The sequence below is a fragment of the Urocitellus parryii genome, chromosome 10 (assembly GCF_045843805.1).
Source record: "Urocitellus parryii isolate mUroPar1 chromosome 10, mUroPar1.hap1, whole genome shotgun sequence".
In the NCBI taxonomy this organism is placed as follows: Eukaryota; Metazoa; Chordata; class Mammalia; order Rodentia; family Sciuridae; genus Urocitellus; species Urocitellus parryii.
This window is the reverse complement of record NC_135540.1, coordinates 58690369-58706327: the sequence shown is the minus strand read 5'-3', so window position 1 is coordinate 58706327 and position 15959 is coordinate 58690369. Positions and strand designations below refer to the sequence as shown.

The 15959-nt window shown below is 36.9% G+C and overlaps 1 protein-coding gene across 2 annotated transcripts in view; it reads right to left on the bottom strand.

The window, feature by feature from the left end:
- Window positions 1–15959, bottom strand: part of Alpk1 (alpha kinase 1) — a 68675-nt gene that overhangs the window by 26274 nt on the left and 26442 nt on the right. The window contains exon 3 of one of the 2 annotated variants that reach the window (XR_013344380.1): window positions 13432–13644. The exons of the other annotated variant lie outside the window; for it this stretch is intronic. The gene's annotated coding sequence lies outside the window, so the exon portion shown is untranslated. Of the gene's footprint in view, window positions 1–13431; window positions 13645–15959 lie in introns of those variants that run through there. 2 annotated transcript variants of the gene reach the window in all.

The window sequence follows — 15959 nt, the reverse complement described above, 5'->3', positions numbered from 1 at the left end:
ACAGCCTCCCTAACGTGACTAGTACTCAGCAAAGCACAGCTACAGCTTCCTCCAGTTCTGCAATTAAGTCCATACTATGCACATTTGGAGTATCTGCTTCATGTGTCACCAACAAAACATTGTATTTTAAATCAGGGCCTCATTCTACCTACAGCCCCACCATATAACACTGCTGGGCTACTCTGCTGCATTGTTCCGTTTGTTAGTATGTGCTTAGAAATCACAACTGAATTTTAATATTATCTTAAGCAAAATACAAGCAAAATGTTAAGTGTGGTGCAAAAATAATCATACCATACACCTCAAAGCCATTAGCACTGGTAAATGAGCTCAGTCCACAAAACCCCCAGAAGCACGCCCCCTATAAACATCATCTTGGGAAATCAGAAGCTGCAACTGTGAATGAGCAGAGCAACCCAGGCCTGCTCTTACCAAAACATACACACTTCTATCATCCTACTTTTGACAGAACCGAAAAGTTAAAACAACTGAGAACAAACATTCTGAATTGTGAGAAAGAGAATGTCTAACTTAGTCTCTTTAAAAAAAATTTTTTTAATAGGAAAAAGTAGTCTGGTGTTTGGAATGCTTGGAGTATGTGAATTTAGTTAATTCTTTTTACTCTCAGTTTGCTATCACAGGTACCACCAAAAGGCTAGATGAAGAGGGACAGTTGTCACTGGCTAAATACTTAATTTTAGGTACTTTGTTAGGCACCTCTGATGCAGTATCTTAGGATGTAGTCTTTATCCCCACTCCAGAGATAAGTTGAGGGTCGTGGAGGTTAAGTAATTTGTCCAAGGTCACATACTTTAAAAAGGGTGAGTTCAGAGTCTCAAGAAGACTTGGACCTCAGGGGTGTTTTCAAAAACATTTGCCTTCCAATCTACTGGTAAATATTTCAAAATGTATCAATGCATAGAAAAAAGAGGATCAACAGAAGTCCTTTTAAATGTTCTCTTAGATGTCCAATAAAATAATTCTATATATACACTCTCACTTTCCAGATCAATTTCTACCTAGCTTGGTCTTTTAAAAAGTTAATCATATTCCATAGTTTCTTCTCACTCTGCTAGAAAGAGACAGCTGACAAGTCAGAAGACTAATTCAACTGGTCAATCCTACTATTTTCACCCTGAAAGATAATTGCTTTCAACAGCATTCCCCCTAGACTTGGACTAGCAGTAATTCAGGCTGGAACACTCTCTCTGTCACACTCTAGCTTCTCCAAGTGCAGAGGAGTTCTGTCTCCTAACAGATAATTAAAGACATGGCAGTGCCACTTGCTAGGATTTCTCTCTTTCTCTTTCACCTCTTATAAAAGAAGAAACTTTAGTTTAAAGATTAGTTTTTTTTTTTTTTCTAAAGCTGGGTATACCAACTGGCATGGGCTGTATTAAAATCAGGAGAAAGCTCAATCAAAAAGCCTCTCTCCGAAGGCAGGCTTTCTTGTTAATATGCACCAACATGAAAGGCTTTCTTTTCATCCTATACAACTACAGTGTGTGTAAATTGCAGGGGGCTCATTGGCATAAATCTCGGCTGCGACCTCTGAGGTAAACTGGATTTACATTACTTTCTGACAAGAATTAAATGAAGGCCTTGTGGATATAGGAACAGCCTTCTAGGCTGCAACAGATGGGCATGAATGTGTTCCCTAGGAAAACTATCAGTGACATCTGTGTCCTCCAAATTCTGGTGGTCTCAGCCAATTAACAGGGGGGGAAAGGTGGGGGTTGGGAGGCCACAGCACAGCCCCCAGCCAAAACCCAGGCAGAAGTGTTTGTGTTTGGAGATGGGATCAGGCTGGCCCTCAGCCGGGAGGTTACCACTTTATTGTCATCATTCAAATGGGGAATGTGGCTTACAAGCCATTTGTATACCACAGTGAGGATAATATGATTTTTCTCATTTGACCGGAGGAGATGGCCCTCTCTTGCAGCTGATATCATATTTCAGCTCCGTCTCTTTGAGACGAGTGTTTACTTTTGTCTCCTCCGAGGCAGGCTGAGGGTGCTGCTGTCCGCCAGCTTCTGCGGTGCATTCACATGGCACAAAGCAGGTGACTTCTAAGAAGAAACAGATCTTTCCCTAAATTAGTCTTCCTTAAAATCATCTCTTTCCTCTTCCAAAGTGGCAATGTTTTGATTTCACAAGAAAATCAAAATCAAGATTTCTCAGTTAAAATAAACTCAAAGGAAATGATATCAGACATTTTTAATGGAGTGATTGGTAGAGGATTCCTTTAAAAGACACAGCACTGTGAATCACGAAACCTATGGTCCACACTTGCCAGATTTCAGGGCTTCAATTCCCCTGTGTTTAACGTGCAGGGAGAATGAAAGCTAGAGAAACGGAGGCAGAGGATCGGATTCCTCTTTGCCATCTCTTTTCCTTTTCTGTACTCTCTCAGTCCATTTGCCTGGACCAGGAATGGGAAACTGGAGTGCTAGGAGGGGAAACAGGGAACTAGCATTTATTTGTTCAGTACCAACAGGAATCAGAAAACTCCTGCTTTGGTATTCCAGGTCCTGTCTGTCTCTAGGGCCTAGCATTAACACAGAACCTTGATTCCAAGGGACCCAGATCTGAATCCTGCTCTGTCACTTACTGAACTGAGACAATGGGCAAGTCACTTCAATTCTTTGAGTCTCACTTTCCTCATCTGTAAAACTAAGCTAACGAGAGCATCTCTTAGTGAAGAATTGACATAACATAGGGAAAACTCTTCTGACAGGGTTGTGAGAGCATTTTTATCCTGATTTTATGATGAAGGGTTTTAAAGTAGAGACGGGAAGCTCTAAGTTAGTTTTTCAAAATGAAAGACATTATGTTACATAATACTATGTTTTTGGAAATTCAAAAAACTGATTCCCCCCCACCCCAAAGAAGCAGTTGTCATTATTTTTAGTAGCCTGAGGTCATGCTTTAAAAACTAGATATTTCTGAACAGGGGGTAGGGGGGCAGTTCAGTGGTAGAGTGCTGGCCTAGCATGTATTAGGCCCTGGGTTTGATCCCCAGCACTGCCAAAATTTTTAAAAACTATATACTTCCCTTAATGTATATAAGATTTGAAATTCTGCTTTGCTAAAATTAACAAAGCCAACATTATCAGGATATTTCTAAATTGTAAGATAGACTGTTAAGAAGCAAGTAAAAGCTGGGCACTGTGGCACATGCCTACAATTCCAGTGATTAGGGAGGCTGAGACGGGAGGGTGGCCTCGGTAACTTAGCAAGAACTTCTCTCAAAATAAAATAAAAAAGGGCTGCGGGTGTAGCTCAGTGTAAAGCACCTCTGCATGAAATCCTCAGCACTTACCACCACCAATAACAACCAAAAGAAAAAGAAATGCATTCAAATGAAGAAAAATAAAATCAAGCTTTTTGTTTGAACCCCATTTCTTAATTGCCAGAATGGAAGTGGATATAAGTTGTGTTTGGTCCCAAATTGATTATTATATGTGAAGTTTTAGAAGATGATGGTTGGTTGTAGTAGTTTGAATGTCAACCCTTTACCCCTTTGTCCAAGGTGTTGTTTAAAACACAGTGATACCATATAAACATTGTTCAAAATGCCACCAACAAAAGAGGGCAAATCAGACCTTCTAAGGAGAGAACCTACTAGCCACCCTGTAAATTTTAAAACAAATTTTCACACGTAGATTTTTATCCTCTTTTTTTTTTTTTTTGGCTCTGTATGGTCTTGTAATGATCCTTTTACAAGAAGTGAAGCAAGTTGAGTCTCAGCACTAGCATGTTTGCTTATAGAGAAGCCACATTGTTGGTCAACAAAGAAGTCACTTTCTGTTTCTACTCATATGCTGGCATCAGAACCCCCTGGACATAAGGGAGAAGGTGAAAATGATGTGAGAACAATTTTTTTTTTTTTTGTACCAACAGTGAACTTTTTCCTTTTTTGAGCTGCAGTGCCCAATATACCCTTGTCTTACTCTGTGGGTCCCAATATCACTCTGCTGAGCAATAAACAGCAGAGAGGTCTTTGTGGCACTGGGACTCAGAGGAGAATCAACACTAAACAAAAGCACCTGTTGTTTCGTTCTTGTAATGACCTTAGAAGTGACCAGTTGACTGCATTTCCCCCACACTCCTCCTTAGGCTTTTCCCAACACTGCCATCTCACACATCATTATTGGACGTAAAAGGAGAATAATTGAGGAGAAGATCAATAAATTTAAAAGCTCTTTAAGGAAAGACATAATGAATTTGGTACAGCACATATTTTTAGATCAAAGATGCCTTTGAAGTGACAAAACCCTAATCCATAAACTACCGAGGCACTTCCTTTCTCCCCCAAACTGCTTGTTGTCAAATAAAATGGAAGTTAAGGAAATTATCTTTATCTGAAAATGGCCAAAAGAAGCCATCACCTAATGACAGCCTTGTCACAAGCGACAATTGGGGAAATTGTGAGGAAGGCAAGGCCTAACGAGCAGAGGAGTGGGCTTGCTGTTTGCACTAATCTGGCCATGCCGCCCCCACACACAATCTCAGTCAGCTTGCTGTGTGAAACAGCTAAGGCTTTGTCACCGCTAACAGGGACGGGAAAGAGCACTCTTTCATGAATATGTATCACCACCCCTCCGTGTCTACAGAGACAAACCCTTCAAAACTGAGATATAAAACCCACATACACACGCGCGCGCGCACACACACACACACACACACACACACACACACACCCCACCGGCCAACAAAAACCGAGAGAGCCTAAGCTACTCAGTTGAGTGTAGTGAAATGCTAGTAACTAATGAGAGATCACGCGTTGGAAATCAAGCCAGAGGAACTGGGTTCTGTGTATTTGCTGGGATCTTTATTTCCCAGCAATTGAGATGAAATCTTCAGGGGGCTTTCAATCTTTGGGAACTGTGTATGTAGATGTGTATTTAAAGATGCTACAAATCGTTACATGGATTGCAAATCACACGCTCAGAATGAATTCACCTTCCCAGTGACAAATGCGTCCTGAAATTCTAATGTTCAAGCCAAAAGAACTTTGACATTAACCAAGCACACGTGCAGTTTTAAGGAACTGATCAAATCTCATATTGGCTTTCCTGTGAGGTAGTAAAAATACTATCTGGAAAATCATCAGAAAGAGAGAGCTTTTTCCAATATTGTGCAGGCAAAAAGTGCAATTTGCAAATAAAGAATTTGAGGTTGAAATGGGAGGAAAACCTAACTCTACAACCCTTTGGAATCCTAACAATAGTTTTTTTTTTTTTTAATTAATATTATGTGTATATTATTTTCTACAAAGATGGATCATTTCACTCCCAGCCCGCAAACAGATCCAGTAAATGTAGGTTGAAATGAGTGAATTTCAATTTTCTTCTTCTGATGTTGAAATTGAATCGAGTTTAAGTAAGTGTGTATGGATAGATGCCTGTATATAAATATCTATATATTTAACTTCATTTTTATCGAAGCAGACACATAAGGCAAAAAAAAAAAAAAAAAAAAGTGCAAGGTTGTTTCATTTTTACTTGTTCTTCTGCTGTGGTAAAGTTCGGATTCCCACTGTGCCAGAGACAAAGCTGAGTTTTGAGGGTTTTCGATATTACGCAATGTTTGCCATAGACATTAACATTTCATTAGCATATTGGGCTCCACGTGAAATCCAGCGTTGAATGCTCCCAGCGCGCTAAAGCTAATCCTCTTTAAAGAGCTACAGGCTATATTACATGTGGCCACAGCAGCAGCCGTGCCATCGCTGAGCACTTTGAAGACGATGAACAGAGTTCCCTTGTGCGGCTGTCTGGACCCAGCCTCATAAACCGCTGCTTTCTGTGCTGTGAAATCCTTCTGTTTGCATCAAGGAGAATTACGGCGAGGCTCAAGTCCACGTGAGCGCGCTGAAGGCTGGTCTGCGCTCCAAGGGGAGATATTATGCTGATTTCACTTCTTTCTAAGTGTCTATCCACAACCTTTTCAACTAAGATTAAAATGAACTCGATCCAAGTATCTCGGGTCCTTTGATTAGGATCAAGTACTAACCACATCTTCTGTCTTTAGGGAACCTGATCCTGGGTGATCAGGGAATGGGACTCAGTAATGTCACAGGTCTTTTTTTTTTTTCCTGTTGCTTCATTTTTACAGGATAGCACTAAACATTTGATGCAGGAATTTGTTAGGTAGCTCACTGTCCACAAAGACAATTCAGCTCATGTCATCCAACTAAGTGGCACCTAAATAACACAGGGATGTCATTTCAACAAAGTAAAGCGAATTAGAAATTGTGCAACCTTGCAGAAAAATTATGGATTTTTTTTTTTTAGTTAGAAACAAAGGTAAATAAAAGAAGTTCATTATTCTTCTGATAACACTCCCTTAATAATGCTTTGAGTGTTTTCAAAACATAATCATTATATTATAAACAAAACTGACTTTGTTTTTCTTATTTTATGGTAACTAGTTTATGAATAAATCATTGGTTTCTAAATTGTTTATAATTTTGAAAATAGTTATTACATAAAGTTTACTATAATTTTATAAAGTAATTATACATAAAAGTTGCTACTGAAGGTGTCCATTACATGGTTTGTTATTTTACTTAAAACCTCACATAGCAAATTCTCCTGATTTCCAAGCAAGAGACCCTTTGATTTTCATGCCAAATGAATATATTTCTTTTTATTCAATTATAAACACCTAAATCTCATATTGTCCCTTTTTGCCTTTACTCCCAGGAAACTCAGAATTAGATTTTGTGCTTGGTTCCAAGGGTGTCTGTCATTTAGATGCCATTGTACAAATGGTGTTATCCAGATCCTATTTACTTACACCACATTCTTTACCCTTGGTTTAATAATGCTAAACACATCTGTTCCTCTCTTTGTGGGCAATTTCAAATAATTTTGAAAGCACGTGCAAGTTGAAGTACATTTCCCAATAATGCTATTTATTTAATTTGTTCATTTTCTTCACAAGTATATGCTAGAGAGAGTTTACGGCACAGTGGAAAGCACACAGGGTTGGGAGTGAAGTAGATTTGCTGGCTACATGGCAGGCACTTTTTACCTGCTCTCCTGGGGTGACCATGGGGCAGGTGACTGCTCCTCTGGGTCACTTTGGCATTTCTAGTAATGAAACAGAAACTTTGCTGCCAGTTTTCATGTAGTCCCCTTTTTAATGCTGGCAACATCTAAATTTAGGCTGAAGTCTCACGATTAATGTCATTCTCTGCTTGCTCTCATATTCTACTTCCTTCCAAAGGAAAATATATTCTGAGAGAGCTCTTGATTGCAGGCATTCAGACATTAAAAAATAACCTTCCCAGGTGTTGTGCCACTTTAAAAGAGATGCATCCATCTCTTCTATAGGATTTTCCCTTTCCCTCTCACACCTTTCCCTGATTACTGCTTAGTACTGCCTTTCTCCCATACTTCTAATTTAAACAAGGTAGGGAAAGAAGTAGGAAGTTGAATATATTTATAATAAGATATCTTACTCAAAAACTAGTCTTCCTAGGGAAAAAAACACTGAATATGAGTATGTTAAAAATTAAAATATATTAAATAGCTTATTAATCAAAATGATTTTAAAATTCAGACCTTTCAGCTCTGATATATATTAAATGCATGCTACTACTGAACATTTGTGAAAATTAATAATATGGCAAACCCAAAAGAAACTTCATAAATCCCCCAAAGGAAAAAATTTTACTTGATCACAATGCATGCAAAACCATGAATTATTAATTAAAATTAAAATTTTATAAACAAGTCACTTGAAAATTTCAATAGCACTCAGAAATCATCTCTTTGTCATTTTTCAATACATTTCTAAACTTAAGGAATGTGCAACCAAAACTATGGTCAGACAAAAATTCATGACTTTATAATCTTTCATGATAAAAACGAAGTATGAACTGTGCTTTCATCTCAAAGAATTAGAAAGACAGCAACAATCTAAGCCTTAAAAAGTCAGGGGGAATGGATAAACTTATTTTTTTTTAAAAATAATAATTTATAAAATAGATAAAAAGCTAGTTGTTTTAAAAGTTCAGTAAGGTAGTTTTGGAAAAATCTAATGGAAAAAAGGAATGAAAACAGGGATATAAACATTATTGTTATTAAGCCAAGGGTAAAGAATGTGGTTAAGAATTTTAAAGTATAACAGACTATTATATACAAACCCAATGTAAAAAGTGTGAAATTTTGCAGAAAGAATATGTTTTCTAGGATAATTTTTGACAGATTACTAAAACAGGTTAAAGAAAAAAACAAGATATAATTAAAACTCTATGGAAAAATTTGTCCACTATTTTCAAGAAAGATTTGGATTCTGTCACAGTTAATTTCCACCAAATCTTCTAGATATATGTAATTTAGATTATTACAGAAACTAGAAAAATATGAAAGACCTCATAATTCATTTCATGATGCTGATAGTACTGTTATTAATATGGGATCTGATCTGACAGTGAAAAAAAAAATACAGAGCCCACCCATTTCCTAAACATAAACTGCCAATACACATGTAATAAAAAATGGCATTACTGAGGGGCATAGAAGAACCACCATCCAGATAATATTCCTGGATTTAAAGCCTTAATATTTTAAAGATGCTATCATTTTTAATAAATTTTAGTGGACTTTATAAAAATTAAAGACATTTTTGATAAACTTAATACAACATACCCACAGGATAAATTTAGAGCTACTTGGTGTTTAGCAACCAGTTTTCTAGAAAGGAAAAAAATAGCACTGGCCCATTTCTGAGGTGTAATTGTTCCCATACTGGGCTGATTTCAAGCCACTGATGGGAGATGGATAAAATGGATTGGGGAGAAATGGGCTGCAACCCACCATTACATGATATGTCCACCACAGAGATACAATAGGTATACGAAACCTCAAGATCATAGATAATAGAACACCATAAAATAATTAGGAAATAGGTTTTGTATTTCCTTTAAAGCAATTTATTTAAAGTTTATATATTTAATTTTTAATGATGGTTGTGTTTACCAAATGGCTCACAAAATTCCTGAAAATTCAATAATTGGACCTCTTGAACCAATACAAGAAAACCCTAGCATATCACCAGGAGGAACAATGAAAAATTTCCAACAGAAGAGTGCCTAGAAATAAATAAAACTTTAGGAAGATTAGTACACAGTAGTGAGTATTTGCTTCTTTTCAAGTTTTATAAAGTCTGTTACAAAAATTTAAATAAACCCAATCTTCTTAGCCATCATTGCTTTATTTTTAATAAAACTGGCATAAATATGTGTTTTTTCATTATATTTTTTATTCACTCCACTAAAAAAGACAGAAAATAACAAATGTTGGCAAGGATGTGGAAAACTTGAGCCCTTATTTTCTTCTGGTGGGAATATGAAATGATTCAGTCACTTTGAAAAATAGTTGGACAATTTCTTAAAAAGTTAAATGTAAATTTACCATAAATTCCACTTCTGCAGATTTATCCATGAGAAATTAATATATCCATTCATCCAAAGAGTTATCCATAAACGTTCACAGCAGCATTATAGTAATAGCCAAAAAAGTAGAAGCAACTCAAATGGTTGTCAGCAGACAAATGGCCAAATAAAACATGGCATGAACATACAACAGAATATTATTCAATAATAAAAAAGAACTTTCTACAAAATGGATGAACCTCAAGAATATGATAAATAAAAGAAGCCAGACACAGAAGACCACATATTTTGTGGTTCCATCTTTAAGAAAAGGCAGCTGGCACAGTGGCACATGCATGTAATCCCAGCAGTTCAGGAGACTGAAGCAGGGGGGAAAGCAAATTCAAAGCCAGCCTCAGCAACTTAGCAAGGCCTTAAGCAATTTAGTGATGCCCTATTTCAAAATTTAGAAAATAAAAATTAAAAAAGGGCTGGGGATGTGGCCCAGTGATTAAGTGCCACTGGGTTCAATCCCTGGTACCAAAAAAAAAAAAAAAAAAAAAAAAAAGAAAGAAAAAGGAAATATGAATGGGGTGGGAAACAGGGCTGAGATGAAAACAAGGATTAATGTAGGTTAGAATAGCAATCTTATTTGGGTGACTAAAATATTCTCAAAGTGGATTTTGGTGATAATCACACAACTCCATAAATTTATTGAAAAAAAATTTAATTGTATATTTAACACAGGTAAGTTTATTGTATGTAAGTTATATTTCAATAAAGATGTCAAAATTATATTCAGCCAAGTTTTATTTATTAATTTTATTCATCCACATTATAAGAGATGCAAATGAAACTCAAGGATATTGAGTACTTTGCTTACAATTAAAACTTTAAAAAAAAAAGCATTAGAATTCATACCTCAAATTGCAGTTTCTGCCTTCCTATCCTCCCCTGATTCAATACTAAATAACACATATCTGAATCACTTTATTCATTATAAAATGAATCAATTTCCTATTGTCCAGAGGGCTTTCTTATCCATTTTCACTGTGTGTGATTACTTATTTGATTGTTTTTCTCCTGGGGTCGCTATGTCTAAAAGAATAAGGAAAAATCCAGACTTTTGATTCATTCATCTGTTTACTTGTACATTCATCTAGATATTCAACATATACTTACTGAGCACCAAATGCTATTGCAGGCATTAAGGATATAGCAGTAAGCAAAATTGATTTAATAGTTTTGTGAGAGTCAAGACAAGGGCATGGATTTGTTCTTTGGTTTTATATTTGCTTATTAATTTTTTCAAAATGCAAAATTCTGAGAAAGACTCATAGCGGAGAACTTATGTTATAAGCAATAAGTTCTTCTCCTATCAATTCAGATTAAATATCCCAAGAGATCCTGGGATGAAGGAGAGATGTCAGACTGTGATCTCTCTGAGAAGGCCCTGTACCTGTCCTCTTTAGAAGAAGTCCAGTAAAACCCCAGAATTAACAGAGAAAAGCCTGTATTACTGGAATATGCTTGAACTTAGATTAAACTTTTCTAAGTGAACTGTCATACTGTGCAAGAGATTATATGAAGTCATCGAAAACTATAAAGAGCTGTATTTTTGCCTCTTGACAATTATACTACATTCACTATGTAGGTTTCTCAAAGCCTGGGGCTCAGAACTCCACTCACTGCACACTGACACTACCTCCACCCTGCCCCATTCCCTCAAATAGGACTCCACTGAGTTCTCACTCTTCTTTCTCAAAAGGGCTCCAAGTTTCCACTTCCTGCTGAAGCACCCAGTGTTACAGGGAACCAGGAACCCAAACACCCGACTTCAAAGGAATCATTATCCTCCATTTTGCAAAAGTAAAGGAATCTTCATCATTTGAGTTACATTTTCCTTTATGCAAGACTGCATCTCAGTGATTAGGACTGCAAAAATAAATCTCCAAAGGCAAATAGTTGCACTGCTCTGACTGAAAAATAATTTTCACTTAACTAGTGTAAAGTCCTCCCAGAATGGGGCAGGATGGCAGAAGCAAATATAAGATCCTCATCATCCAGTCTTATTCCCTGGCTCAAGCAGCAACTGGGATTTTATAAAACAAATTATCCCAGGATTTTTTTCATCCAGACTTTATATTCTAAGGAAGCCTTTAGCACTTGGATTTGATCTAACATAAAAAGACCTCTGAGCATCCTGGTTAAGATAAGAAATATTCCTCCTTTCCATGACTTTCCACTATGGGATATATATCCCCTATTGAGAACCACGTATACCACTATTTTTTTAATTTATATATGACAGTGGAATGCATTATAATTCTTATTATACATATAGAGCACAATTTTTTTGTATCTCTGGTTATATACAAAGTATATTCACACCAATTTGTGTCTTCATACATGTACTTTGGATAATAATGTCCATCACATTCCACCATCATTTCTAACCCCCTGCCCCCTCCCTTCCCTTGCCACCCCTTTAACCTATCTAGAGTTCTTCTATTCCTTTCATGCTCCCTCTTCCTATCCCACTATGAAATCAGCCTCATTATAGAAGATAAAACATTTGGCATTTGTTTTATTGGGGATTGGCTAACTTCACTTAGCATTATCTTCTCTAACTCCATCCATTTACCTGCAAATGCCATGATTTTATTCTCTTTTAATGCTGAGTAATATTCCACTGTGTATATATGCTACATTTTTTAATCCATTCATCTATTGAAGGGCATCTAGGTTGGTTCCACAGGTTAGCTATTGTGAATTGTGCAAACATACCACTTTTTAAAACTAAAAGCCTATACACTAAAGATCCATACTATCCTAATCAGTATTGCTTAGACACTTGTCACAAAGACCCTTATAAAGTTTCACCTGTTGGCCGCCTGAACAGGGAACTGTGTCCCTCTTCAGGACATTTGTCAGCTAAAATGGTGCTTGGAGGAAAATTTGTTTTGTAGTCTGATTGGGGTGTTCGTTACAAAGGTCTATAAATTATATAGATATACATTTTATAAAATTTTAAAATAAAGACCAAACAAAAGATCAATTTTACTGTATGTTAAGTTTAAAAATAAGCCAATATATGTCGCTTAACCAGTGCCTGCCCCCAAAATTAAAAAAAGAAAGAAAAGGAAAGAAGAAGAGAAGAAAAGAAAGAAGAGAGAGAAAGAATGAGATTCAAAGAATTTCCCTCTTATATCTGTGTGGCTATTTGAATATAGGAAGGGCAATATGGCCAACCTATATCCAGAGGAGAGGGGACTTACACATGAAAGAATTATAGGATTTTTTTCCTAATTTATGTTTTCAAAAACCAGTTTAAAACTATTTGTGAAAATGAATTCTACAGTTAAGAGTGAGGAGGAAGAAAGGAACAGTGCTCCTTACTAATATTGGTTCTTTTGCCAGAGATTCATTGTGTTGGTTCTATTAGGTGGGATTGGTTATGATAATTGCTCAGTTGATTGGCTGATGCTTGGACTTTGTGGCAGCCTATAGCAAATGAAGTCAAGATGCTAGAAAATTAATGTAATGTAGAAGAAGAAATACAGACACTTAAAGGTAGAATATGGGAATGGTTTTTTGGGGATGATCTACTCACTCAATATTTTACCATGTCATCCTGGAACATCAAGTGTTCCAGGAACACTTGACTATATAATAAGTCTGTATAATATAATTGAAAATCCTTGTTCTGGTAAATAGAAGTGTAACTTGCATGAGCACCGTGAGGATCACTGTCTCCCATTTCCCAGAATTGGCCTTAGTTCATAGATATAGAGCCCCTTCGATGAAGGGGAGGCTGTGCATCCTGAGGAATTTCCCTGAAAATTATCATGAGGTTTCCCTTTAGCATTCTCAAAAGTGGTCTGTGGTAATATTCTAGGGAAAATCTCTCTATATATTAGAGATCATTTCAGTTGTCTCCAAGCTACAGTTAACTCTAGGAACATGCAGCATCACTATAATCCAACAATCAGAATAAACACTTTAGGGAGTTGGCTGGTAAATGGAGTTTGAGCCCAAATCCATCTCAGAATGGTCAGTCTGGATCCAAACATCATCCTGTGCTTATTTTCCAAGTCCTTGTGTGTAGAATTAGAGAAGACCTGCTCAGCAACTGGCAGAATTCTCCACTGGCTCTCTGATAGGTCTGTGTCATAATTTAATATTCAGGAACCTTGATGATTTTGCCATTTTGTAGGACTTTAATTGCCAGGTTATTGATGAATTTGTCAATTGATCTGCAAGCAAAAAGCAACAAATAGATACTATGCCTTGGTAAGACACATGTGACTAAGAACAAAAGAAATTCCATGAAAGTTCAGAAGTCTACTAATTCACCTATGTTTAGGGGAATACAGAAATCTGAATATATTGTGATATCCCTTCATAGTGAAAGAAAACTAGCTGCACTTTGTATCCAGTTCCAGGTACAAATATTTGGTGGACTTTTAGTTAAATGTTACAAGCAAAATAATATTACATAGGTGTTGTTCCTTCCTACTTACTTAATAAACCATAAGATGTCTATATTTAAGGAAGGCCCCAAACAAAAGAATATTCTTCAGCCAGTTTAGTTTAAAGAATAAGCCACTCCTGTCACTTAGACCTTGTGACCAAGGAAATATAATGTGCATACAGTGTTTGTGGCAGACTGGGATATTTTATTGAGCTGATGGAATTCCCTAGTAAAATAATTATAGTATAGAGCTTAGAATTGAGAACAAAGCCATAATCTCTTTGGAAAATGACTACTTTCCTTGAGAATCATATCCTGGGGTTTGTTATTGGGTTCTGGTAGAGAATGAGTATCTGGTAAACAGGAAATGAACTGGTTTTACACAATACCTGAGCTGCCCATCTGAATCAGAGATGATATTTGATGGACTGGCTTTTAAACGTGGATGTGCCTAGGAGCTCTCCATCATGCAAAACTGTAGTGGCATATGAAAGATCAGATGTGATCAAGTTCTAAAGGTGCAAGATAGTTTTATAAGAAAGAGGCTCAAATTCTCATGACACCTAATCTATAGCTTAATGGAGGTTTCCCTTTAGCCAGGGAAGAAAAAAAATCCAAAACTGATTTACAGAGGATTATGCATAGTATCTTTCATAAGTAAATTGACCCAGGATGGAACTCTCTTTACTGTTGGCCATGAAGGACAAGTGAAAGATGTTTTCACAATAAGCAAAACTTGGAGAGTTCATCAAATTGTATGTTTTGCCTCTAAGGAGAGATGCCCATAATTCTGACTCATTTATAGAGCCTAAAGGTTTGGTGAGATGATAAGGAAACTGGAAGGAACAAGACTGAAGGATTGGTGGCAAAATAGAAGTAGGAAAGATAGTGAAATGAACCCAGCATAATTTTCCTATTTTCATAAATGAATACACCACCAGTGAAACGCCACATCATGTACACCCACAAGAATGGGATCCTAACTGAAATAAGTTATACTCCATGTATGTATGTCAAAATACTCTATTGTCATGTACATCTAAAAAGAACAAATAAAATAAAAGATTGATGGCAAAGACATTTAGAAGTCATGCATGGACTTCTCAGAAAAGGCCCCTGGTGTGAGGAAATTTGTGTTCCAAGTACACTTTCACCAAGGGCTCCCACTGCAGAAGAAGAAACCTTGCCCAGAGAATGGGCAAGGAAATAGTACTGCCAATGTGAGTTTCCTTCTTTCCTAGGTCTCACTAATGTTCCTTAGCGGGTGTAAGAACCAAGTGAGTATGGTAACAACGATGGAGATGAGTCAAGGGCTCAACCACACAAATTTCCTTTACCAAAACAGATATGGCTATCACCACTGTTGGATCTTTAGGAAGCCAGAAGCAGAGATCCAAGCTGTATGGCCCGCACAACTCTAGACCTGGGAAAAAGGGCAGGTTATTGAATATTGATGAGTTCTATTGAACCCTTTTCATAATGGACTTCGTAGCAATTTTTCTCCCTAGAATAGATATTTGTTCTGGATCTATATTTGACTTCCCTGCTAGGCTTCCATTAGCAATACCTTCTGTGGAGTTGCTGAAAGCTTTATTCACCCACAGTGATCATATAGCATTGCTTCTGGCCACTGATGCTACAGGCCATTTCCCATGGGATTCATTGGTTTTACCCTAATCCAGGAGCAGCTGGCCTTACAGAACAGTCCAATAGTTTACTGAAGACTCAGTTTTAGAGCCAGCTGGAGAACAAGGGTACTGGTCAAAGAAAATGGTATATGTTCTGAATCTGTAATCCATACATGCAATTGTTTTACTAAAAGACAGATCACATGGGCCCAGAAATCTAGGAAAAAGTAGAAGTGGAACCTCTTCCTGCCTTCCTGCTCCCTACTAAAGTACTAGATTTAGCAGACTATAAATCTACCCTGATAATCAATTGTGAAAATAGGGATTGTTGCCAATGTTCATGTTTTCTTGTTTGTGCAGTTGTGTGTATATTATTCATATATTAACTTAGTTCTCCCCGCTCCCACTCATCACCTATTATTTTATATAAGCTATATTTAGGTGCTGATCACCTTTATAGTTTATTTCA